The sequence below is a fragment of the Oxyura jamaicensis genome, chromosome 1 (assembly GCF_011077185.1).
Source record: "Oxyura jamaicensis isolate SHBP4307 breed ruddy duck chromosome 1, BPBGC_Ojam_1.0, whole genome shotgun sequence".
In the NCBI taxonomy this organism is placed as follows: domain Eukaryota; kingdom Metazoa; phylum Chordata; class Aves; order Anseriformes; family Anatidae; genus Oxyura; species Oxyura jamaicensis.
Window position 1 is genome coordinate 84,802,345 of NC_048893.1, and position 26,280 is coordinate 84,828,624.

At 45.4% G+C, this 26,280-nt stretch overlaps 1 protein-coding gene across 1 annotated transcript in view; it reads left to right on the forward strand.

The window, feature by feature from the left end:
* The window catches only part of LSAMP (limbic system associated membrane protein), a 952,242-nt gene that overhangs the window by 216,253 nt on the left and 709,709 nt on the right, over nucleotides 1–26,280 (forward strand). The gene's annotated exons all lie outside the window — the stretch shown is intronic.

The window sequence follows — 26,280 nt, forward strand, 5'->3', positions numbered from 1 at the left end:
CTCCTTGCAACCTTTCAGTACTTAAAGGCGTGCTATGAAAAGGATGGAGAGGGGCTCTTTACTCGGGTAGATAATGGTAGGACAAGGGGAATGGTCTTAAACCAACAGAGGATAGTTTTAGACTAGACATTAGGAGGAAATTCTTCACTGCAAGGGTAGTGAGGCACAGGAACAGGTTGCCCAGAGAAGCTGTGGATGCCCCATCCCTTGGGGTGTTCAGGGCCAGGTTGGATGGGGCTTTGGGCAGCCTGATGGAATGGGTGGCATCCCTGCCCATGGCAGGGGCGTTGGAATTAGATCATCTTTAAGGTCTCTTCCAATCCAAGCCATTTCATAATTCTGTGATTCTGTGGAGGTGTTCATTCCAAATCTGCAGTGTTTCCTTTGCTGCTGCATTGTTGTAAGCAACGTTGTAAAACTGCGCAAGCTTAAGCTTGTTATGACAGAAGTTGTCTTCTTGTCTTACCTACTTACTGTCTCATCTCCTGATGGTAAAACCTCCTGGGAAGTTGAGGTAACCTTGGCAGCTCACTAGGGACATAGAGATTTTCTTCTTTTGCCTTTTCAGTTAGGAAAACTTGGCTGTACCTTGTTAAAAACATTCAAAATCCCACATGGTTCATCCAAGCTTGTTCTTTTAATCCCAGGGTTTGTTCATCCAAAGAAGTTGTATCCCGTACAACTTGCTAACTCACGTGGCCCCATTTCCTTGTAGGAGGCTGGCAGTAGATGGACCCTGTGTAGGAGACTGGAATGCCTGCCTTATATTTTGGGGTATTTGTTTTCATCTCTGCTCACTTGCCATAAAAATAACAGCTCCCCTCAAAGAGAGCAGGATGGTCCTACATCCCACCACCTTTGAAATCAGGGTGTCCCTCAAATCTGAACGCCTCTTTTAGTACCTCCTTTCCTGAACCTTGGTCAATTTTTCCTGAAAAGAGCCTAAAATAAATGAATTAAGATATCTCATTACCAGGAGTACAAGCCAGGGATTCAGTTAGTTGACTGCTATAATGTACAGGGAGCTAGAAAAAGCATATGGAGCCTGGGCTATCTAATCTAATCTCACTATGTCTATATAATCTGGGTAAATGGCTAATCTATTACAGAGAGATAATAATAATTAAGGCTGCAACCAGGTTCCATTAGCAAAATTGATGTGCCCTGATCCCTATTGGGTTTACTTTGAAAGCAAAGGGGATTTTTTTTCCTATAGCTCAAAGAAAATTAGTCAAAGTATATTTTTTATTATTTTTTTCCCCTCAGTTGCAAGGCATTAACAAATTAACCCAGATTTGAAAGTTTGACTCCTACCTATCATTTGTTTTCTCATTTTCTAGCTAAACATAGCTTTATCACTGTCCTGTATTCCAAATTTGCGTACGGTGAAAGCCTCTTGAGGATCCGCTGTTGGATGTAGTCGTGGAAAATAGGTTGTAAATCAGCAGAATCGTTAACTCTTGTTTTATGTAAGAGCAGTGATTGCTCTGTACTTTAGAAAGAGATGTTCTGCCACATAAGAGCCCCTCGCTAATCCAAAGAGACTATGAACACTGATTTTTCAGGATGCCTAAGAAGGAAATTCTGATTTACACAAGTCCTAGATCCCTTGGGTATTTGTAGTCCTGCTGGTGATGGCAGCAGAATAGCCCCATTTTTTATTTATTTATTTTTTCTTTGAAAAACTCTGGTGTGTGCCTTTGACACCAGAGTCTGGTTGTGAGGAGGTTTACGAGTATGGCAAGGTGGGTGCTTGGGAGCGACATTTAGAGTGGTGGTTTTGTTGGTTTTGTTGGTTGTTTTTTTTTTTTTTTTTACATGGTTTCCTACAAAAGAAAATGGCTTCATGACTTGTTCATTCTCTTCTGTTGGTTTTGGGGTATAAGCTACAAGCTTCTAGCTGGATGAAGAGGGTTCTTTAAACCAGGTTTTGGAGCAGTGCATCTAAGGAGTGCTCTTAGCATCTTCTATCATGAGAGCCAAGGATGTTGAAATTGTGGCCACATCTTTTGGCAGGACAAGGAGTAGAGGCAGTCCAGTGCCAGGATGAGCAGCTCTGCCTTGGTTCTGCCCTAGGACAGGGTCTCCTTGTGGCTCTCCTGCAGCTTCAGAGCAGATTGCCAGGATCAGAGCTGAATCTCACTGATTGCACCAGATCTGCAGGGAGCAGCTGTGTCATCAAGTCTGGGCTCTTCAAGTCATGCACAATCTTTAATTCAGTTGTTCATTTTTTTTTTCCTGTGGACCTTTCTAATCCAAAGATCCTTAGGTACAGATCACAAAATGGTTCTTAAAACCATATTGTGCCCCATACGAAGGGCAGATTTTGTTTGTGTGCTTTTTTTTTTCTTTTTTTTTTTTTTTTCCTCTCAGTGCAGAACATTGTGTAGTAAACCCTGCTCTGTAACTCTGTAATTAAGAATTACCTTTGAGATGTTGGGTATCTGCTAGAGTAGGTGGCAGGGAGCACCGCTTCTTGTTGACTGTGGGCAATGCAGGGGTGAAACCCGAGCAGATGGGAACTGGATTGCAACAAGCAGTGGCTTTTAGCTGCAAAGCTCTGCTCTGCAGAATGGCACAGGCTGTAGAAAGGGCACTCTCTGGAGGAATACACCCCGCAGTACTCCATAGATGTCCATTTACTGAAGAAAATTTATAACCTGAAGGGAGTTTAAATATTTACCTTAGGGCCAAAGGTAGAAACGCTTGGCAGATTGTGCGTCTGTCTGCAGTGTTTGGTCAGTGCTCCGTGGACGAGAAAGAAGAGGGTTTGTCTTGCTCTGAGCAATTAGCTTCTGGCTAGGGGTAGGGGTCTGCACCCAAGAATGCCAATTGTCTGGTGACTCCGGCTTGTCTTGGTCTGCAGCACTTGTAAGGCAGGAGGCAAAGGCCACGTGTAATGGTACTGCGAGGAGAGAGACAGCGATTTAGTGCTTGTGAAGAGTCAGGCAGGCGTTTAAACTGGTCATGTGTAGAACATGCAGAGCTCGGTCAGCGAGCTGGTTCTTCTGCCATGCCTCCTGGCTCCCGCTGTCTTCCTTGACTTATTCAGAAAAGCAGCTGGTCTAAGCTGCTCTTCCAAACTCGGAAAATATTCAGTACCCAAAGGGGATGGGGGCTGTGCTGTAAGAATTTCTGTTGTTTTTTTCTGGTTTGAACTTCGTGATGTTTAAGGAGGCGAGGAGCTGAAAACAAAGGCTGGAATTGGACAGCGCATAGTCGGGAGCCACACGAAGCCCCTCATTCCTGCCTTCAAACCAGTGGTCTCTGTTTTGTCTGGCAGCCAGCCTGCAGCTCCCACACGAGCTCTGCCCGTGCCCCCTCCAGCTCTCCCAGCCAGGGGCTCACCTCTCCATCACCTCCTTGCGACACCGCTGGCTGCTGCACACCTGGGCGTGATGCTCAGCTCTTCACCAGCTCCTCGGGTCTGTCTGGCAGCTTCCCCGGCTTTCCAAGTGCTGGACTCCCCTTTTCAAGGACTCCTGGAGACAACCATTTCTCAGTGCAGATAAATGCAGACCCCATGCTCTGTTCCCTGACTCCCTGAGCCTCGGAGCCTGGGAGATAAATATTGAAGAGCATAGCGGAGCAGAAATCGCTCCAATTAAATTGAAAGCTCCAGTAAGTTTGGACGTGTATCCAAGGAGCTATGGAGGGATTTCTGAGTCGCCTCCCTGCTTCTGTTTTCCCTTCCTTCATTCCCTACTGTTTCTACCCTATCCCATATGGTATCTGTCAGATACTACACTCCTAGCCCCAGAACTCTTAATAAGGAGGAGATAAAAGTGTTCCTTTATTAATAATCGGGAAAAATGTTGTGTGTGAGTTCAGAATCAGGAGAGTAAAAGAAAGACAGTAATTAGCTTGTTTCTGTATCTCTGCTCACTGAGGCATTTTGGGTGCAGTGAGAAAATTCTTGACAGATTTTCTTTTCTTTTGGCTCCCCCCCTCCACCTCCCCTTTCCTTCTTTTCTTTTGAAGTATCATGCAAAGTTCTTGGATTTGGGTTTTCTTCTCTTTAATGATAAATTCTATAATCCATGTACATTTTTCCCCCCCCTGACTTGTCAGAGATATCGACTCACAACATATCCCTTTGTTTGCCTGTTTTTCTAGGCAGTTCTGCATTTGGTCTCCTAGAAGGAAGTAAACATGCCAATTTTCCATTGACGAGCAATGCTTAAGAAGAAGGGGTGATTTCATTAGAGGTGTCTGGAAAGCTATTGTTCACCAATTTCATTTGTCCCTTTGCGGGGGACAAAGGGAGGGAATTTAATATTCCTCATTTGCTGTTTTTGTGTCCGATACTAACACATGCTGGAAGGATGAGGCAAATGGTTTTCATCTGCTGTTCCGCTCCAACTCTCCCCAGAGGAGCCGTGCTCGCTCCCGCACAAAATGCCTGCTGTCTGCCTAGCAGAAAGGAGTCCTCGTGTAAGATATAAACAGCCAAATTGCCAGCGACTCCGAGCCCTCGCTCCCAAGCGCCCTGGCTCTTCTGAAATGCGCGCCGTGACTCCCTCCCAATTGCTTGAGCTGCATCTGAGCGCTGGAATAAAGGCGCTGGAGCTGAGACTGACAAAGAGGAATGCAGGTGGTGCTCCTTGCAAGTAGCGCACCAGAGGAGGGCAAGTCCTGCCCTACCCGTAGGGAAAATCCCTAGGACAGAGCAGCCTGGTGCTTTCAGGAGCTCTTGAGCTCCTGAAAGAGGACAGGAGCCTGAAAGCAGCCCTTGTCTGTGGGGCTGACAACCTGACCAGAGGACAGAGAAGGGCTGGCGAAATGCCTTCCCAGAGGCACGTGCTGGGAGTAGCACTGAGAAAGACATCTTCTGACTCAAGGCCCAGGGGCCTTACAACTATCATAGCCTGTCTCTGAGTCATGCCTGTTGTAGAAATAGCATTTCCTTTCTAAAGTCTTACAGGCAGGAAGAAACTAAGAGGATGAGAAATACGTGAAGAGCACTAAATGAGTGTAGCTTTGCCCCATATTTTCATTTTGCCTGGAATGGATCTAAGTGACAAGACAGAGTTCAAGTCCATGGATAAAAGAGGGGAGTAAGACATCACTTTTGATGACCTCAATAACTGAGAAGTCTTCTTCACCTTGCTTTGGAGCCCCCCTTCAGGATTTTTGTTTCCCCTACAGGATACACTTAGTTGATTTGCATTAAGAAACAAATCAAAGTCCAAAACCAGTATGGGATAGACTTGATAGATCCTTCCAATTTCGAAAAACATTTTGCAGTAGACAGTACTAAATAAATACTCAGAACCAGTAAGAGGTTGTTTTGACCGTACTTTTTTTTCTGGAACCAGGTGGCTCTTAAAGCATCCAGCCTGCATAGTGCATGCAACTCTCCCCAGTCTAGGACAGGGGCACCTGAGTAAATTTGGTTAATTTCTGTCCAGTAACCAAAAACGCTAGATTTAAGAAAAAAAAAATGCTGGTTCTTTATATCAGTTCTTAGTGCATTAATTAAAAGCTCCTATGAGACAACAAGGATGAGTGGGATGCAATAAAGACGCTAAGAAAGAATAAGAACATTATTATAACGAAAGCTGATTAATGGGGCTTCACATAGTGGTGCTAATGGATGTTTTTCAACTTAGAAAGGAAGCGATGAGACAATTGAGTAATGAATTTTGCCATCAAAAAATCACAGCTGAGCCAACATCACCATATAAAAAGGGAACTGATTTATTGATTGTAATGGAAAAGGCTAGTAGATGGATTTAGTGAGGACACAACACATTTTTTCTAGAGGAATATCCTTAAAAGGCCACGCATTTATGTGTCCCTCCCCAGACAGGAGGAGTAGTAATTACATCCTTTGTTTATATGCTTCTTGAATGTACTCAGCATTAGGGCCAAGCGTGGGGCACACGAATGCAAGGCTTAAATGTAAAAGACAAAGGTTGAGGAGGCAGCAGGGAAGACAGACTGCACTGTCAGAGCACTGCTGTGCTACTACAGGAGCCTACCTGTTAAGCAGAGAGGACTGGGGACAGTGGGGACAGTGGGGACAGCTTTGCAGCATGTTAATGCGGTGGTATGTGGATTTATCCCATATTCTCAGTGCTGGAACCTCAGATGAAGAAAACGAAACAAAACAAAACAAAAAACGCGTGCAGGATTGGGCACACTGTCTTAGAAGAGAGGTGGCTGAGAGCTGGACGACAGGAATAATGATGTGCCTGGGAGGATTTGCATGCAAAGAGAAAGAGCTTTGAAAGTTTGGGACCAGCAGGGCTCGTATGTTGCTAAGAAGAAGGGATATGTAAAAGTCTGCATGTTCATGAGAGAGAGCTTCTGTTTTCAGAGGAGAGAACAAGGAGATTTTTGATGATGCCAGTAGATGAAAAAGGGGGAGTATTTTTTCCCTGTAACAGGCAGGTTGGCTGCAGAAATCATTATCATGTAACATCATCAACAGCTAGCTTTCAACAGGGCTTAAAAGTGGAAGAGATCTAGTGTTCATTGGGAGTATCCAGAGTTGTCTTGAGAATCATACATTCTTGGAAGGAGAGCCAGCCCTGTGCAGTCAGTAAGTAGGGTTCAAGGCTTCTCTACATCTCAAAACCCAAGACGAGCCCTAATACAGAAGTGCAGGCTGCTCCGCATCGGTCTGCGTGGCGTACTTGTACCTTCCCTGAAGCATCTGGCACTGACTGCTGTCACGGCCAGGATGCAGGTCTGGGTGAACACCATGGCCAATGCAATCTGGCACTTGCTGTGCAGCTCAGTGGAGCTCCTTTTCGAGCAGCCTCAGCAGTGAGTAAAGCAGTGGGCGTGCACAAACAGCTTGAGAAAGCAGCTTGCATTATGACCATGGCTTAACGTTTTACCTGAGACATTCCTCAAGCTGCTGCTGTGCCTTGCTGTCAGGGAGTTTTTCTCATGTTTGGTCTGCATTTGCTTTTTTCCCTTTGCTGTTCTTATCGATATTCTGTCTGCTATTCCCAACCAAGACAGGCATATTTGACCCTTTCGTTCTTTGACCGTCCTAATTATCTGACTGTTTTGTTGCTCTGCTCTGCTCTTGTTCTTTTTTTGTCAAGGTATTTTGTGTAATGAGATGCTCAGAAGCGAACATAGTGGTCTGCATGTGCTCACATGACAGCTCCACACAGAGAAAAGGGACTCCCTCCCTTCTCCAAGCAACTCCACACACACACAAAATGGCTGAGGGAAAGCTACAGGGTCATTAAAGTCTTTGCCTTTGGAGACTTCAGGGCATAAGATAGGAGAGCAGTGACAGCTGTGATGGGCATCTACTCATGATATAAATTTTCAAGTTCTGCTTTTCCCTGTGGCAAGCTTTTAGGCCAGCAGGGCCCACAAAACACCTACTTTCCACACCACAAATTGACAAGACACGCCAGTCCTCTATCCTAAATGATGGCAGAATCTCCAAAGGTTTGGGGGTTTTGTGAACGGGAACCCTTCCCTTCCAACCACACGCTGCTTTGATCCCAAATCTTATCCGACACTACTGATCCAAACCACTCCCTTATTAAGGGCCTTTACTAAACAGCAGGAGCCTCACGATGGTGTCAACATCATAGATCATCACATGTGCAATGCAGAAAGCCCACAGAGATGAAGGGAGAGGATTATCAGTGAAGTGGTCTGCTCCTCCATTTCAAACCATGGATATGCCACTGGTTCAAAGTCAGACACTTTCTCTTTTGAACAAAATCATCAGAATATCAGAATTTCCAGTGAAAGGGAAAGCTGGGAAACGAGGTTAATATGCTACGGGCTTGTGGGTGCTTGGCTGTGACATAAAGAGTTATAGGGAAATCCTGGAGCTCTTCGTGTATCCTGATTCCTTGAGCAGAGGCCAAGTCAGGTAACTTCACGGCACAGGTCCAGGGGAGCCTGGTGTGGGGCCAGGGAGGTAGGGAATGCCATCGTCCTTGTAGGTGTAGCATATAGCAGGAGCCTGTCAGTGGCAACTGCGTAGGGCCATCCATGGGCACACCCCAGTGCTTTCTGCCACTCTTAGTGTTTTCATTCAGAGCGCTTGATTTTGCTGCAATTATCCATCCTTTGATATCAGTGATGAAAAAAACACTGGTTTGAATGGGAGTGATTAGATGAAAGTCAGCTATCTGAAAAATGTCATCCTTGGTGCTAATTGTGAGTTTACTGTATGCAGGCTAGGAAGCAGGATTAGTCTTCCCAACAGGGACTGAGGTAAAGTGCGAGGTGTGTTAATTGGTGAGGTGGGGGACACATTGCTGACTTGGCTTTGGGAGAGCAAATACTGCTGCTGCATGGGCCATGCATGTTGTGGGATCAGATGTGGGTCTTGCTGAGGTCCTCAGGAGCACTGCTGTGGAGTTAAACTGGGTCACTTCCTTGCTGCGGATGAGAAGAGACAGTCCCAGTACCGAAATCCATCCCTAGCTACAATTCTGGAGTGGCTCAGCTGGTTACAGTCAGGCTTACTCCGGGCTCACAGTGTTACGACTGAGAGAAGGATTTGGCGGGTTAGTCTCCAGGGCTGTTGAGCTGGCACCTCTCATCAGAGCTATGTTTAGTTAACATTTACAGTGAAAAAGCGAACGAGGCATGATTCTCCAAACCTTGAACCCCGTTGAGGGCTGGTTGATCTTTAATACTGGCAATCCTGTTTCCCCCAAACACGAATAAGCCTGTATATGAGCGTGAGCAGCATTTTTCTTCCAGCACTTAAAGAATGCAACACAAGTCAGATTTTATAGCATGGGAGTGATGTAAGAGCTGCCTCCAGCTGTTCCGTATACTGCTCTCTGCCCCTGCTTTGGGAGCAGTTTTGGGTATCTAACCCAGTATCTATGCAAGGCATCTTAACATGCGGGCTGAGAAGTGCTAAATGCTGGGACTTCTTCTGGTGCTTGTCACAAGCTGGTGGCTGACTGGGGTGAAAAGCCAGGTCTCTGCAGCCCCAGGCTGTGGAGTGAATGGTTATTTGTCAAGGAAGCAGAAGGTGCAAAGCCACCATAAGAAGCTTGGAAGGTGCGTGGAGAGACCCTCTGGTGGGTGGCAATGGCTTGACAGGGCTGAGGCCAACCACCACCACCAGTCCAGGGCTCAAAGGACAGGGAGCTAGTGCTCTGCGGGGTGATTATTGTGAATATCATACCTTAATTGTTCACTTCCCTTTGGTGGAGCCAGCTTACAGTCAGCTCAACAGATTGCAGTCAGGTTTACCAGCAGGCTAACACTGGCTTCTCAGCTGGGGCTCAGAAAGCAGAATGCGTTGTGGCACGCTGTCTGTTCCCGCAGTTAGTAACGGGGAAGGAGGGAATCCAGAAGAGATGGCAGATGACAGTGTAGGTGGTATTTGAGCTGTGGCCGAGGTCCCCAAGGTGCGGATGGGCTGGAGGGAGGCCACAGGGTCAGGGGGTTGTGCAGGGGGACAGCCGCCGCGGGGCGCGCAGAGTGCCCGGCTGGCGGAGCGTGGTCGGGAGCAGAATGTACGTGGGTGTGGGAGCAGCTCGGGTCGCACTTTGGCTGTTCTCCTGTCTTAACAAGAATGAAATATCTGTTGGAAAAAAAATGAAAAAAAAAATATAGAAAAGCAATTATCTGGATTGCGAGAGTTTGGCGGGCAGCAGTCCTGAGTCTCTCCCTACAATAAAACCTGCCGGGAGAGGCTGGAACAAGCTGCAGCCGTCCCCAGCTATTCCTCCAGCACGGCCCCGGCTATATTGTTGAGAGACTGCACGAAGTCTACGAGGGATTTTGTTATTGCTATTGATTTTACATGGGAGATTCTTAGATACTGGGGGAACAAGTCTGCAGCATAAAACCTTACGATGGAGGGATCGGGTCTTCAGAGTGCTTCTGGCCCATGCTGCCACAGCTGTGGGCTACTCGGTCCTGTTTCACGAGCCTGCTAGCAGCTCTGGCTGGGAGACATGAGAAGGGAATAGCCACTGTGCTCTGCTCAAGGCACAGGGAGAAAGGGGAATTCAGTCATCATTGTCCCCCAGCCCCATTAACAACATGCTATGCACAGCACAAAACACCCTAATGTATATATTTAGAATACTGCAGAGCTATTTCTTTTTTTTTTTTTTTTTTTTTTTTTAATAAAAACCCTCTCTTTTATAATAATAATAAAAATGCAATTTATATACAGTATCTTCATATCCCAAATATTTATAAACATAGTTATCTTTGGTCGACTGATTCCAGGAAGTTTGCCAGCACATCAAAGCGATGACATTTTACATCTCATATTCTTTCCGTTGTGAGGAATGAGATGCTTCTCCATTTCTTAACTGATTTTTCAGATTTTCTTTTAGGGCTGATGCAAGCAGGGCAAAAACCTGCAGCATCCAGAACAGATAGAAAATTCCATGAGACTTAATAAACTCCATGCTTGGCTTGATGTTGCAGTAGGGTATTGAAAAGAAATATTATTGACCATTAGTCTGCCACACAGAAGCATTTATAAGTTGCTGTCATTGGCAATAAGCCTGTAACTGTAACAGGCTACAGACAACTTCCTCGGAGCCTGGCCTCTCTCCTCACACCTCCTAGAACCCAAATCCTCTCGCTTCATCCCGCACTCCAGTTATGAAGAAGTATGGGGCAAACGAGTACCCGATGGTCCCTTGGTAGAGTACTTCGTGGTATCCGCCTTCAGGTGAGGCAGTTAGGTATAGAAATGGCATGCTTTTGTGCTGGGAGTTGATTGCAGATGCAAATTGGGGACCTTTGGAAATGATTGTCCCTTCATTGTCATAATGTCTTTCCACTGAGGCCTGGCGTGTTGTGTTTGTTATGCATTTTACCTGGGACTTGCTCTCTCTGTGAAATCCATAAAGGAAATGCTATGGCATTCTTGGGGGCTCTACTGAATATTGTCTCCGGATGTTTTTAAAGGTCCATCTTCTAATTCAACCCCCAAGAGGCTTTTCAGAAACTAAAGCGAGCAATTGAAGGCAGCTGCATAATATCTCAAATGACCTACTCAGTGCTTCCTTTCCTGATTTTTTTTTCTCCATGTAGGTTATCCATTTGCAACTAAAATCACAGTGCCAAAGCCATTTTTGCATTGTATAGAAACCATTCATGCACATCACTTTAACGACAGGGGGGCAGACCTGTTGAGAACTAGCCTAACAGATCTTTTAAGTGGAGGCTTTAAACGAGGAGGAGAGGATGATGGATGCAGTATACAGGGGCCCAGAAGACAAATGAGCATGATGAATGGATATGGGCTGTGTGGATCTGAATAATGTTTGGGTTTGGGGACAGCAAGGGGATGTCGTTTTCATTTTCAATGTGCAGGGTACCATCAAATAGGAATTCTTCCAGTGTATAAAGCGACACCATCATCTTCCTCATTCTCCACTCCTTCAGATATCCTTCATCACAGCTGGCCCAGCTATCTCTTAAGATACCTTTTAGTTTTGGGATTGCTACTAGGTAGGGCACTTATTTTATCTATAAATATATAAAATATGTGTTTGTGTGTGTGTATGTCTGTTTGTAACAGAATCTTTCAGGAGGGTAAAGCGGGAGATATTTAGGAAACAAACGGTATTCAGGAAACAAAACCAGTCCTCAACCTTTCACGACTGGACATAGCACAGGTAAGAGGCAGGAAGCTGAATTCACATAATCTGTTCCAGGCCCCAGAGCCACAATGTATTGGAAGAGGCTCCAGGAAAAGAGACAGAAATGCTGAGAAGTTTGGAAAGTATAGCGTAAATGAGAGGATTAAGGAGGCTGGTATATGTTCATTGAGGAGGAAAGATGTGTGAAGTGAGATGTAATCACTGTCTGCAAATCCATAAAGAAGCACTACTGAGAGGATGGGGATCCATTTTTCTCAGTGGTTGGTACAAACAGGCATAAGACATAATGGTCTTGAGGTGCAGCAGGGAACAGTTAGTTAAAAAATATGTGGGAAAACTTTATAACTCTAGCAACAGTTTGGTGACAGAGCCGGCTGCCAAAGCAGGCAGTAGAGGCACCAGCACTGGAGATATTCAAGGCAGAGATGAGTCACCCATCTGTCAGGGATGGTTTAGGTGTAATCAGACCTGCCACAATGTGCAGCAATGGTCTGGATGATGCACCAGAGGTCTTTTCTCACCCAAATGAGTCTGTGATTTGTCATTTGTGCCTAATTCAGCGTGCGGTACTGTGTGTGTGAATGTTTGCACTTGATGCCTAATGTTTCCGTATGCATCTGCAGCTCAGATGTCTCCTGGCTGGTACTGCCTGTTAGTCCAAACGCTCTCCTTCTCTCTCCTTTTCTTTCTTACCCATTTGCTCCCCCTTGATATGCTTCTCTTACATTTCTACATTTGCTTCCTTCTGACCCTTTATTTCTGTTTGACCTCTTGTCTGTTTGTCTTTATTTCACATATCCTTCTGTGTGCTTTCCTGGTGATGTACATGCGCCTGAGCTTGTATACACTCACCCCTCTTCATGCTCCCTGCATTTTCCACCTCCTGTCTGTCTTGTGGTGAGAGCTGCATGTGGAGAAGCGCTGGCAGGAGGAGGACTTTTCTTTCTACGACCAGAACTGCTGACAATCACCCAGTTCTGGTTTGAAAGCTGTAGAGACATCTGAAGGTGGCACTGAGGGGCATGGTTTTGTGATGGCACTCAGTAGGTCAGGTTGATGGTTGGACTTGATGATCTTGAGGGTCTTTCCTAACCTAAATGACTGTGATTCTATGACTGTGCCCAGGACAAGCTTGAGCTGGCCAGCACCCCTCCTTGTGTCTAACCTTGTGCCCCACTTCTCTGCAAGCTTCCCACAAGACCTGAACAAGCTGTCCCAGCCATCCAGCAGAGACAACACAAATAGCTCGCTGGCAATGACAAAGACCTTTCTGACAGTGATGTGCGGCATCTTCTTGAACTTGAGGCAGCATTAGGAGTGCTTTATTAAATTAATACATGTTAAGTACTCATGCTGAATGCCAGGTGGATTTTAGAGGGCAAAACCAGAAAAGATTTCTTCCAGCAGCAGTGAGCGTGCTTGGACAGTTACCAAAGCCAAGTGACATCTGTGTATTCTCTGAATTTATTTCGTTAACTACATCAGATCAGCCAGAGATGTGTTCAGCTCTATGTCACTTGCAGTTCTGAAATCAACATCAGATGTCTTTCTAAAAGGCTTTAGTTGCTTTCCTCACAAGCTACTATTGGTTTAGAAATAGGAAAACTGTGGGTTAAATACAAGGCCTGCATCCCTCAGGGAGAAGCTCTGTGTGATCTGAGCTCTTCCCTTCTGATCTTAAATATCAGTGAAGCAATCCATTGTATCAAGAAACTGTTGAACTTCAGCACATTGACATTGGGAAATAGTTGAGCTAGACTGTATGTGAGACCTCACAGGGAAACAAGGAGTCTCTGGTAAATACATTAATAATGAGAACGAATATGCATGTTTACTCAGAATTCATCTGGTGCTACCTTATAGTGGCTACACTAAAATTACATCCCAAAATTACAACTGAGCTTTCCATCTTACTACTAGCCTCTGGAAAGTATGTGTTACAAGGAAGCCTTTCATTACATAGGTACGTAAAAGTTTTCACATGATTCAATGCTACCCTCTCTTTTTTATTTATTTAATCTTAATCACTGTTGCGTGGCGTCTTTTGTGCTTCTGCGCTGTCCCATTTATGGCAAAGGAACAGAAGCGATGAAAGTATTTTGTAAAAAAAATAACCCACATCGTAAATTGTGTTAGATGACATGCTACAGATCAAGAACGGCAACAAAAGTAATAGTGAAGATGTGCTGGCAAATAGAAGCGTTTATAATTAAATTGCAACATTAGCAATTTCATTGTTGGTGTTTCCTTAATACATCTTACGAGAAACACTCTATTACTGCTTTAAGTAATTACTTTGTACTTGGAAACATGTATATATTTTAATGTCATCCGATGGAAAAAAATCTCACTTTTCAACATACTGCTACTCGTCCATTTACAAATATGCTGATAACTTTCAGATCAGTAGTTTTGTAGGATAAATTATTTATTCAAACTCTCACTTATTAAAGAAAGAATTTATCAGTAGTTTAAAGAAAGCGGATTGATTATCCAGAGAAAGTAATATTTGAACTTTATTAAGACAGTCCAAAATAAATCACGTGCAAACTACAAAATGGTTAGATTGATGCATAAGAGACCTAGTCAAACAAATCATTGGTTATCGTCATGAAAACTATATACTGTTAATGCAACTCTGTAAGCATATTTCTCAGAGAAACAGCTTTGGAGATAGTAGCATAATGAATTACTGTGCAGAGGTGTATCTGTCTGCAGCAGAGAAAATCTATCTTATTTTAAATGTGCGTGGGTGCTGAGAAAATTATCAACATACAGGCCTGGCACCAAGGAGAACAGGGCACAAAAAGAAGCTTAAAGGTCATTTGCTGTGATGGACCAAGTACTAGCAAGACCCAATAAAACAGAGGTAAGGCAGGAGCAAGGAGGAAGGTTTGCTTAGTGGGAGTTCAGAAGCTTTAAGAATTTTGTCCTCAATTGCTAAAATTGTATGGGTCCATTAGGACAATTTTATCTTTCTCATGAACAGTGCTGTGTGATAAAGGAGAAGCAACGCCAAAGAAGAATGGGAAGAAATCTGCATGCCATTTCTCTCTTACCCCAAGCATAGTCTTAACTCTGTGCCAAGCTGCTTCCTAGTGCAAAAGAGCGAAGCAAACCTCCTTCCCTTCTTTTGGTGCTCTGTTACATGTCCTTGTCTGACCACACTCATTTAAGCATCATTTGTTGCTAGGAGTGCTAGCCTGCTTCTCACAGTGCGTATTGTGAATTGTAATCACACTTACATGGATGGTACTGGGCCCTGGCAGTAACCTTTCCAGGCAGGATCCAGGCAAAAACAACTCACAGAGCATTCTGGAGAGATCAGAGCATGCTCTGCTGTGGGCTAGAGGGAGGCAACATCCTCACTAGAGCTATGAGGAAGCACATACAGTGGCCACGGAATAGGAGTTTGGAAACCTGCGAGCTCAGAGATAGCACCCAGCTCGTTAACACGAGTTTATTTTCATTCTGCTTCTGTTATTCTGATTGAGTGTGACTTATATGAGGGAAGATATCCTGACTTGTGTTACTGATCATACTTACAGGACCCAAGTCCAGTTTAGGACCATGTCCTCCTAGGGCAGGACATAATAGGAAACAGGTCTCTGCTTTGAATTTAGGGCAAAGCTGATGTACAACAACTTGTGACCATTTTTTAGATGGAGAATCAAGTTGCAGCAAAGAGAGCCCCACCCCAAGGCCATACAGGAGGTAGAACGTGTATCTGAACTGACAGGCTGCTCCATTGCCCTAAAAAAATCCCAGAAGTGAACTTTTTGATTAATACCGGAGGAGTAGGAGACCATCCAGGCTGTCTCCCTGTCCGGCTCAAGAGGTTTCTCTAAGAGCTGTTGTCTGTGTTTTGTCCAGTGCAAATGCTTCCAGTGAAGGACTCTGTTTTGCCATGTCGTGGCATAGCTGAGTTGGTGGGGTGGTCTGCAGCAGGGAGGAAATGTGTACCCAGAAGCTGTCCTTCCTGGCAGCTGATCTTGTGGCACAATTTGGAGAGCAGGTGCTCCACAAGCTTTGCAAGAAGCTTTGCCGATGGCCAGTTTGGCTCCCACGTGCCCGACACCGGCTGCACAGTCCCTTGGCTCTCTTGCTGTCGGTGCTCCCCTCGGAGGTGCTGCTCGCAGCCGAGCAAGTTGGAGGATGTCAGTCTGATTCTGCATTCAAACTCAATCACTTCAAGATGAACTGGGAAGCTGAAGTGACCTATTAGCACAGCCAGCAATCTTTGTATTTTTCTGATTATGTTTTATATATTTCTTCACCCTTTGTTCAATTACGGCAGGATCCCTTTCTTCTTGTCCGCTCGTGTTCTCTCTCAGTGCTAAGTGCCAGCTGTCACTGCCTGCTGGATAATTACCATTTTACAAACAGTGTTTAGGGAAATGCCATCAGTTCCTGAATATGTGGCTGTCAGGGCTTATTTGAGGGGCTTTCCTATGTTAACTACCTCTTCTCAGGCAGGAGGGCAAGGGAGGGGAAATAAGCCAGGAGATCTGTCTTGTCTCCAGGCATTTGAAGAAAAATTGCATTTCATCTTCTTCGCATTTTGACTGTCAATGCTGGTTCCCTCCCCCCCCTCTCTTTCCCAGTTTATGCACTCCTCTCACTTTTTCTTTGTGACAGGCTGCCCTGTCCTTCTTCGCAGCTCCAGCGGCCTGCGAGTGACTGGTGGCGGCGGCAAAGATAGGGCTGCTTATCATGGGGGGTTGCTAATTGGAAGGAGGGCATATTCTCAGAAGTAGTCATGGTCCCTCATTACTGTAATATGCTACTTAAAGCTACACAGGTCTGCCTGAGGTTAAGCAGGGGATCAGGAGGAAAGCTTATACTCTGATTGCCTGCCTGCGTGAGGCGGGAGCGCGAGTGCAGCCAGGGAGGGATTGAAGCCCGGCTGTTGCTGAGAGCGGCTGAAATTCGGGATGTCAAAGCCGAACTCTGAGTGGGAAGACCCTGACGTTCTGCTGAGATGTGGCTTTTACGGGGCACAAACGACATGGAGAGGCCTGCCTGGGTTGCCTCAGAAGTTGTTTATGGCTTAATTTGCCTTTGCTGAGGAAGGTAACGACAGACGCATAAAAAACACGTACATTCACCTGGAGGGCCAAGACCAAACCAGAGACCTGTCAGCTGCAAAGCTTCCCTGTCGTTTAAAGAAATTTCTTCCCCCTGGTGACAACTGGCAGCGGTTTCCTCTGTAGAGCCTCAGCAGAGGTCAGCATAAAAGCCAGGGCCACGCGCACAAGGGCAGGATGTGTGCGGAGTTGTCCCAGCAGCACTCACCTCCCTGAGGAAAGGATTTCCCCACCGTGTCAGTATTTTGGCTCTGTAAATGTTTTTGCCAGCTATCCACTCTGGGAACAGCTGAGGAGAAGAAAAGAGCTCCTTCCTAGGCACAGCAGTAGCTGCAGGGGCTCTCAACTTTTTGAACAAGGGGGGATCAGGAAGGAGAAGGTCCCAGGGGAGTTGTCTCAGGTTCAGTCACAGCACGGGGTGCTCTGAGCCCTAGCAGAGTCTGGGGAATGGCATCATCCGTGAGGTCTCGGGAGCTATTATGAGGCGTGCAGGAAAGCTGCTGAGATGCACCAGAGCTGGTTAGGTGGAGTTCCCCTCGTTGTTGTTACCACCACAGTGGTGTTTCCTCACCAGGCCACCTGGATGTCACTTTCTGACTCAGGCAGCTGGTCTGCTCTATTTTATTTTATCAGTCAGCGCTAGTACTGCTAGAAGTGACACAACAGAGAAGGGTTTCCACAGCCAAGGGGAACGCGGAGGGAAGAGCTTGGAGGCCCTGACACCAGTGTTTGGCAGGTATCCTGCACTGCCCTGCAACCTCCCCTCTCCGCAGTCAGGCTGGGGAGCCCACCAGCCCCTTCCTCACCAAAGCAGACAACTTACTCCTTTAGGTTGCTCCAGAAAATGGGAAGTGCTTTCAAAATCATCTTATTTTGAAAAGTATTGTGTCAGCCTGCTGCTCATAGTCAACATGTAATGAAACACATTCATTAGCCGTTTGGGTCATCACTTCTCATGCTTTTCCATGTTTGAGCTGCTCAGCAGCAGATTGCAAGGCATTTTTCTAACCATCCTTCCCAGCCCTCTATAGCGATAAGCAGTATGTTGTGTACTGTTAGTATCATGGTTATAAATGACCACCGTACCACACGCTATCCATATTTAACATGCTCAGACAGCTCTGTCACTGGCAGCTATTCCATTCCTTAATAGCTGTCCCCAGAGTGAAGCTGCTTTTAAGGAATATGATGGCTGCTGTCTCCTCCTGTCGTACCGGGTCTTACTGCAGCGAAATTTGCTTTTCACCTCCTTATTTCAACACCATTTGCTAAATCATTTCAGTGGCATCGGTGAGGTATTGTGTTTCTTTTTTAGCTATCGGTATCCTGAAAGATTCAAATTGCTTTGTTTGCCATTCCCTTCGAGCTCACTTCTACCCACCCAGTTGTTTAAATCCATGCCTAGGTAGTAACAAAGCACCCTGCAGACATGGGTGTGTTCACCTCCTCCTGAGACAGGGTAGAGTTAATAACCAGAAGTCATGCACGAGAAACTCAGGGCTCGTAAGGTCTCACAGGCTGTTCAAGGTCAAAAACATGAAGTCGGTGGCAGACCTAAGAGCTAAGCCTGTGACCATCATTTCCCAGCCCAGAGCCTTCCTTCCTTCCTCCGGAAGCAGCTGGTTTTCTTCCATCATTTCTGCTTCTTGATTCCTTTCTCTCTGTGCTGTTATTTATCACTTAGCCTGCAGAGCAATTGTGGTCCTGTTTACTTGAGACATGCTATACAAAATACAGTTGTATTGTATTTCATTTCATCCGCAAGCCAGCTTTCTCGCAGGGAGGCCAGTTGCCAGTAAGGACAAACAACCAACAAAGCAAAGGGCAGGAGTGTTCAGCACTTTCTTGAATTTGATCTACTTCTTCCTTTAAAATACACACACACAAAACCAAACAAAACTATTTTACTTCATGGAAGGGGCTTAGAGTTAAATCTTGAGTACAGTACAGGCAGAGTCATTATCTAATGAAAGGAGGCCTATTGACTCTCTCCTCTCAATTTAAGACTGCCTCTTCTCCTCCAATCTTTCAAGGGTAAAGCTATTAAGGTTAAACAAAACCTGAAACAAATCCAGGCCATGTCTATCAAGGAAATTGCAATGCCAGCTGGGTTAGAAGGTCCCACATTTGCTCTTGGAGCGCTGGCGTATCTCCATAAGCCAGCGTGATGCCATGGTAGGTTGAGTCTGAAAACTGGAATAGCCACCGTGGTGTGGTGGTGGTGGTGGCTCAGTTATTCCAGTCAGGAGTATGAGTAAAGCCAGGACCAGTCTGGATCAGAAGGAGGGTTAGACTTGCACAGTTTAGTGTGAACTGATCATTAATGCAGACAGCTCTTTCCTAAGTTGGCTGTTCTGTCAAAATGACTTTTCTCGCTGTCTGAGCTGTTCGTTCTCTAAGCTGGCATTTTTTATGCAAGCACATTTTTGGATCAGATAAAAATACAAATGGAAACACCATTTCTGGTCTTTCACTCTCTCTGTCATGCTCCCACTCTGATCTCCCCCTGTATCTGTCTACTTTCCATGTCCCTCTTGGTTTCTCACTAGCCCTTGCCACTCACCGTCGTTCCCTCTCCTGTCCTTTCTGCTTTGTGTGCCACTCCGTCTCCAGCTTTCGCCTGAATGAGCTGCTGTCCACTTCTACCTGGCCTCCTTTCTTACTTTTCTCTCACCTTTCATTTGTTCATCTCAGTGATGAAATACTGTACGTACCTGCAAGAGCACTGACGTGAAGAGCTGAGACAGGTACATTGTAGGTACGTTGAATGGTGCCCTCCTGCTCTAGGGATGCAGTAGGGTGTGGAGATGTGTGCCCCACTCTCCCTGGGGCTTCCCTCTGGATGGTGGTGGGCCCGTGCCCCCCCCTTCCCCATGGGGCACGGTGCAGCCAGCCCGCGTGCCCCAGCGCTCCTCTCTGCTGAAGGAGTAGGGTTGCTCGCACGTGTTGCCGGAGCAGGCAGCCATGAGCTGAAATCCCACCGCTGTCTCCTGTCAGTGTTGTCTGTCTTCTTCAGAATGGCTTATTGCAAGTGCAGCCACGCTAATTAGCCGGATTGGGAAGTCTGCCTCCACAGCACCAAGGAGCGAAACGCTAGGCGGGCCTGCAGTGGTGCAGGCCTGGGGTATAGGAGCAGCGCTGGGGAAGGTCAGGGGCTCTGACATACTTCTGCTTAAACCATATTCCACGTTTCCTCAGTGCTCCATTGTTCTGATTGTGCTTGTTATTGGTGTTATTGAATTTTTTTTTTCAACAACAACAAAAAAGAAAACACACAAAACACAGCAACCCTTCCTACTCCCATGCCTGGAGAAAACAAACACACAAAACAAAAAATAACACCAACACTTGCCTCCCCCCCAAAAAAACACCTTGTTTCTAAGGTTGAGGTCTGTTGCCCTCCAGGCTGGAATAATTTTGGCACGGGTGCTGTAGCATAGAGGCGATCTCTGTTGTTATATGTACAAGTGCACTTCTACCACTGGTGCCTTAATTAACTTTTTTCCTCATATCACGTTTTTAGGTTCACAGCCTTCCTTTTCCAAAGCCTTGTGTTTACCTCCCAAGTCTCTGCTATCAGTAGATGCAAAGCATGTGAACTGTATCTTTATGGGCAATATATGACATTTTGGTATTTCTGTTGATCTTCCCCAAATTTTCTCTTCCTCTTCTAATCGCTTTAATGAGCCTTTGACTCTTGCTTGCCCTTTGTGGAGAGCATGGAATGTTTCTGTATTGTTTTTATAGAAAGTCCACAATTCAGTTATCTAATTAATTCATATCATTATCCAAACTAACTGTGCAATAGCTACATTTCTTTCCTGGGGCAGGAAAAGCAGACAGGTGCCAGAGTGTAGTCATTATAAGAGCCTGAATGAACTATCAAGAACTTTCTGCATGTGAACAAGGCTACGTGAGGCGAAAGAGCAAGAACATAACATGAAGTTTTAATGTCCCAGGGAGGCAAGTCATTGAAAGCAACCTGACAGCACAGCTGAAGTTGATAGCTAGGGCACTGAGGTTCAGCTCTGGGTGCTTGAGATGCACAAGCAGACAGACTGGGCTACACAATTGTACATTCATGAACCTTTCCAAGTAGAGAATACTCCCTGGACTAAAAAGGAACTGTGCTGGACTGTTGCAGTGGATCAACGTTTGTGATAGCTCCCTGGAAACCAAATCTCCTGTAAACAGCTCATATTCTTTGTGCTTTTCTGAAAGGACCCTTCTAAGAAACATTGAGATCAGCTATCGTATTGTGGAGATACAGGGTACCCTTTTCACAAAAAGTGTGCTCCCAAGGTCTAGGAGTTAGCAGGGGAGACTCACAGAGTACCTATGTAAAACTTCAAGGCAGCATGCCCTGTGGCACCATGACTTACTTTCAGCTGTGTATCTTTTGTAAAGCCACAAACATTAGTTCCTTCTCTTTACCATGGTCTTTTAAAACAAACAAACCAAAAAAAACCAGTTTTGAAATCCAGTCCTTAAGCATTCCTTACTTTCACTTCTTCCTTAGTAATCCCCCCATCTCCCTCTTTTCCTCTGTCTCCCTTCCTACCTTCTTGCCTGCCTGCCTTGCCCACCTTTCCCTTCCTCCCTCTTTTCCTTCCTCCCTCCTTTCCTTCCTCTCCCTCCCTTCCTCCTTCCTAGGACCTGAGGGCTCATCCTTCTCATCCTTCAGTCATATCACAGAGGAAGACTATGGTAAAATTGCTTTCTTCTCTTACATGCTTTATCAATGAGGATAGACACCAGCACTGAAGTGCTGGTACTGAACAACAGAGAAGCAGAAGACAGGCCCAAGACCTGAATGCTGTCTCCACATAGCTCTGGAAAGAGACACCTTGGATTCTCTTATTTTATATTTCTTGCACGTCTTCAGGGCATCCAATACTGCATTTTTCCTTGTGCTAGTAGTCCTACTGAAGCTGTCGGACTAGAGGACTGAACATTTATTGAAACAAAATGTGCATAAATGTGTATGCACAGCCTGCAGCGTAGGAGGGCTCACCAGTGTGTTATATAGGAGTATCCCTCACAGTGAGCGTAACGGGATGTGTCCAGAGTGTCTCAGCGAAAGCTGCCTAAAATGGCAGCTTTGCACTCTTTTCTGCCAGGAAATGTATCCTGCATACAATATGGCAGCTCCTAAATGAAGCTTTCAGAAGTGTTCACAGACATGAATGAATTAAACCTCACAACTCCTCTGTGCAGTACAGGAGACATCCTCACCTCGTTCTGAAACGCAGCCACCTGTGGAAGGCAGCAGCTGTTTAATAGGGCATGGTAACATTTTACAACTGTTGGGTACAACAAGTGATGACAGAAAATATCCAGATTAAACTTGTGGGAATTAGGCCCAGGGAACATAATTGCTGAAATTAAAATGTGTGTAGTTTAAGTTAACGCCTATGCGGTGTGCAAACTGCCACTGGTGCCTTAATGAACACTTCTGTTTAGGGTTAAGGCTGTGCAAATATTTTTCTGTTCAGCTTCTGAGCCAAAATATTTTGGATGGAAAATTTGGCTTGTGTTGAACACACCTTTGTGTTGGTTAGTTTTCCTCTTGTTCGGGAACTCTCTTTTTTCATATAGGAGGGGAAAAAAAAGATGGAAAACATCATTTCGCTCGACACAAATTATTTCATTTGGCCCAAAGCAAAGCCTTTCACAGCAGTGACTTGTGAGAAAAGGCCAGAGAAGGCAAGCTTCACAGAGCTACCCTTATTGCTGCAAATGTAAAAGGCAGTACCACCAGCAATACAACACCTCCTAAGGGTATTCACCTTGCTGTCAGTGGACTGAGCTGCCAATATCCTGCCTACCCAGAGAGACTGAGTCCAGCGCTTTTCGCCTTGTGAGAGGTACAAGAATTAAAGCACAAGGAAATATTGTTATGTGCGTAGGGGAGAAAGAGTGACTTCCCCAGAAGGCAGGAAAAGAGCACGCCATGGCTGAGCCCTTCAGCCGGTCCTGCTGTTTTAAAGGGATCTCCACATGGCCGAGCCTGGGCTTCTTTCTCCGTTGGCAATGAGAGTGCTTGTCCAGCACAGGCAGAAATTTCCTCTTTTAATGGAACTGAACGGCTAATTTAGTAGGAAGACAAAGCAAAGCGGGCTTGCTTCATCTTAGCGTTGTTTTTGTCATGTTTAACTTACCATGTGGAACCATTTCAATAAGCTGTATTATCAGCTGAAATTTCTTTTTCCCTTCTTTTTGGTTGCCGCCCAAAAGCAGCTACGCAAATGCATATCCAGTTGTATTTAAATTCACACTCTCATGGGTTAGAAATTCACAGCACTGCTTTCTCCTCCGGTGCCAGAGTTGCAGATGCCTCTTATGATGAAAGATCTTATTAGAGTTAGCGCTCTGCATCAAGGAGAGACAATCAATTCCTTTCGGAGATTTAATTTTAATCATCCGGACCGGCTTCTGTCTCCCCGTCTTCCATAAAACTTTCACCGTTCCCTAGTCCTTGGTATTAGTTTCTGTGGATGGCAGGCTGCAGAGCTTGTCCCGGTAATCGGAAGCAGGAGGTTACATTAGTCCCAGGTTGTGTTGCACACAGCAATTCTATTTGCAGAATCTGTTTGCTGCACGGTTAACGGCTGCTTCAAACAGCGCACAAGTAATTTCCAAATGACAGATCTCCTCTCGGTCTGCAGCTATTTTAAACTTGGTTTGCCACATGCGGCGTGGCCGTGACTCTGGAGGGAGTAATTCCCCCCAACCCTCCCCTTCCAGAGCCAATGCTCTGTTGCCCTGAGCTGAATGCTGAATATTGAACTCTTTCAACGGATGAACTTCAGGCCAATTATTATTCAAAGAATAGTTTTAGTAGCTCATAAAACTAAACTAGCAACCCGCCATTTCCAGATAATTTCTACACGGGAAAAAGAGACAACATTCATCCCGTGAGCCATGGAGAAATTAGCCTCAAAGTTCTCGTGCTAAGGGAGAAATTCAGAGCAGGCACACAGAGCATTAACACCGTGACTTCTGTGAAGTTCTTCCCACTCCTGCCAGTAATCATGTTGTCCTTTAACCTGCAAGTTCCAGGGCTGCTGGGAGGTATTTGAGCATAGCTGGCAGTATCTAGCTCATTCTCACTGTCTTGCAACCTGGGCCCGGCTCCCACTGGTACTGCACTTTTTCAGCAGCATGACTGATTTATATCATAGGGGGCTGGAGGAAATCAGTCTCTTTTGCTTTGGCCACCCTCCAAATATGCCTTTTAGGAGCACTCTTCCTATTTGCATTCCTAACATTGACTTTAGTGTTGGGATTCAGAGTATCCACTCTTGGGATTTCTTTGGCTTTAAAGCCAGATGTGACTTTGGGGTTGACCTTTTCTTCGAACATGATCCAACTAGAACTGCAGAGCTAAATGGTAGCGCACGGCATGGCTATGAATTTCTGAGGGTAGGGCCCCATCTACCTCTTTGTGCAGAGCTTACGTGCATCTGCATTCCTCCCACTTGTCCACATACAGCGCCCTTGCTCCTTCTAGGCTGGGAGAATGTTTGTAGCAGCTAAAGGAAGTCTTCTGAATCCTTCCCTCTGGGCTGTAGTAAATCTCTGTGGTGGGGATTTACAGCTGGGAACGCTTTCTGCTGCTTCTGCCCACTTCTCCCTTCCAACCTCCCCCTCACTATTCAGTCCATTCTTGTTCTGAGATGCCTAACGGCTCTATCAGGCTGGCATAGAGCAGCCTTCATGTTGGTGTTATAAACCCGACGGCACTTCCCATGATTGGCCCGCCTTAATTCTCCAGGCAAAACCTACTGTTTTGTTTGCAGTAGTCGTTATCAATAAAGACTATTTTTATCTCATTCCAGAGAAATCACAGCGAGACTATTGGAAGCCTGCAAGGAAGCAGCCATGCTCTGACAAGAGTCTTAAGAATGCTTGAATGAAAATACTCACCTTGATCAATGCCAGGACTTGATGATTGCTGAATTCATAGCTGCCACTCCACTTCTGCGTTCACAGCAGTGTAACAAATGAGTGGTAAAATAATAATAAAAGAATAGTAAAAAAGCGTAGCTTTTAATGGCTGTCAAAAGAATCTCAGCTGAAGTGAGGCTTACCTGGTGAATAGCTAGTCATTAATCTCAACCAAAAGAGGTGAAGGCCAGAAGCAGGCACAACTCAGTGATAAGGCCACGGGCAGAGGTAAGGCCTCTGCTGAGACAGGCACTTCGTAGTTGTTATCAACTCGAGTTTTTGCACGCTTGTTAGTAGAGTCAGGGCAGTAACAGGATTTTATGTTGGAAGAGCTGGCCGGGAATGTTTGGGTTAGTTGGTGGCATTTATTCTTTATTTTTTGGCTGGGAGATGTTGATTTTAATAACGCTGAGGCCATACTATGTAAACGTACCAGTTTTGATAAAAAAATTTCCAGCTGATGTTCTATTTTCAATTTGAGAATGTGACATATCAGGCAGTTAGTACCTGCCTGAGATGTGGGAGATGAAGTTCAGATCCTATGCTACCACAGTTGTAGCAGGGATGCAGATTCAGCTATCCCATAGCCAGGGAGCCATAAGAAACACCACTCTGGATTTGTATCCTAGGTCAAGAGTATCCCAGGAGCTCTCGGGCAAATGAACAGGTCTAGAGCTGTGCAAAGCTGAAGCTCCAACCTCAGTGGCACGCTGGCTTTGCTGGAGAAAAAGGAGCTGGGAGCGAGCAGTAACTCATTAGGAGTCGAGGCAGGGGGCTGGTGTGCGGCTGTGCCCCTGAGAGAGACACGTGTGGCACACGCATGCGTGCCCACACCTGCCTTTGATGTTTCTTTACATCCCTCTTTGAAGTTCCTGAATCCTGGAGCAATATACTTAGGTCTTTCTTTTTTTTTTACCTAATTGAAGGTTTTCAGGGCTTGGATTCTAGAAACAAGAGATGAAAAAGATCAGTTAGATCCTTATCAAGCCTTGCCTATTCTCTTTTGAATTTGCTTTGAATTTGAATTTTCTTTTAATAATAAAGCATGGATCCTGTTGACATTTCCCAAATGCTGATATTGGATAAAAATTTAGATTTTTTAAAAAGTATTAAGAAAATATCAATCTTCCAAATGAAAAAGATGAAAACCACAGTTTTCCTTTTCCTTTTTCTTCTCCATTACTTCAGATGAAGCCTTTATAACCTCGGTGCATTTTGCGAAGAGATTGTCAGCTTTGCCGTAGAATATGATATTTTTGTGCAACTGTTTAGTAAATCTGCACAAATGCTTAGGGCAGCAGATGAAGATGGGAAATGTGCACTGGGAGTGGATGTGGCTGTGATGGGCCATTGCACGCCCCGCATACCCATCACAGCTGTTCTTCTAGCAGCCTCTCCACTTGGCAGTACTAGTTTTAAGGAGTAACAATCCCCTTAGTCCGTATCCCCCTCAAAATCTGTCTCTGTGTATCGGTAAAGTCCCGCGCAGCTATCAGTCTGCTCTGCAGCCTGCTGGTGAATAACCACTTGATTCTTCAGCTTCTGCTTTTATCTCTGAAAGTCTCTGGTCCAAGCCTATTGTGTCAATCAAATCACTTGATTTGGAGTTTGTTGAGCACACGAGGGTTTTCCCACCCTGCAGTTAGGGAAGGTGCCACCGA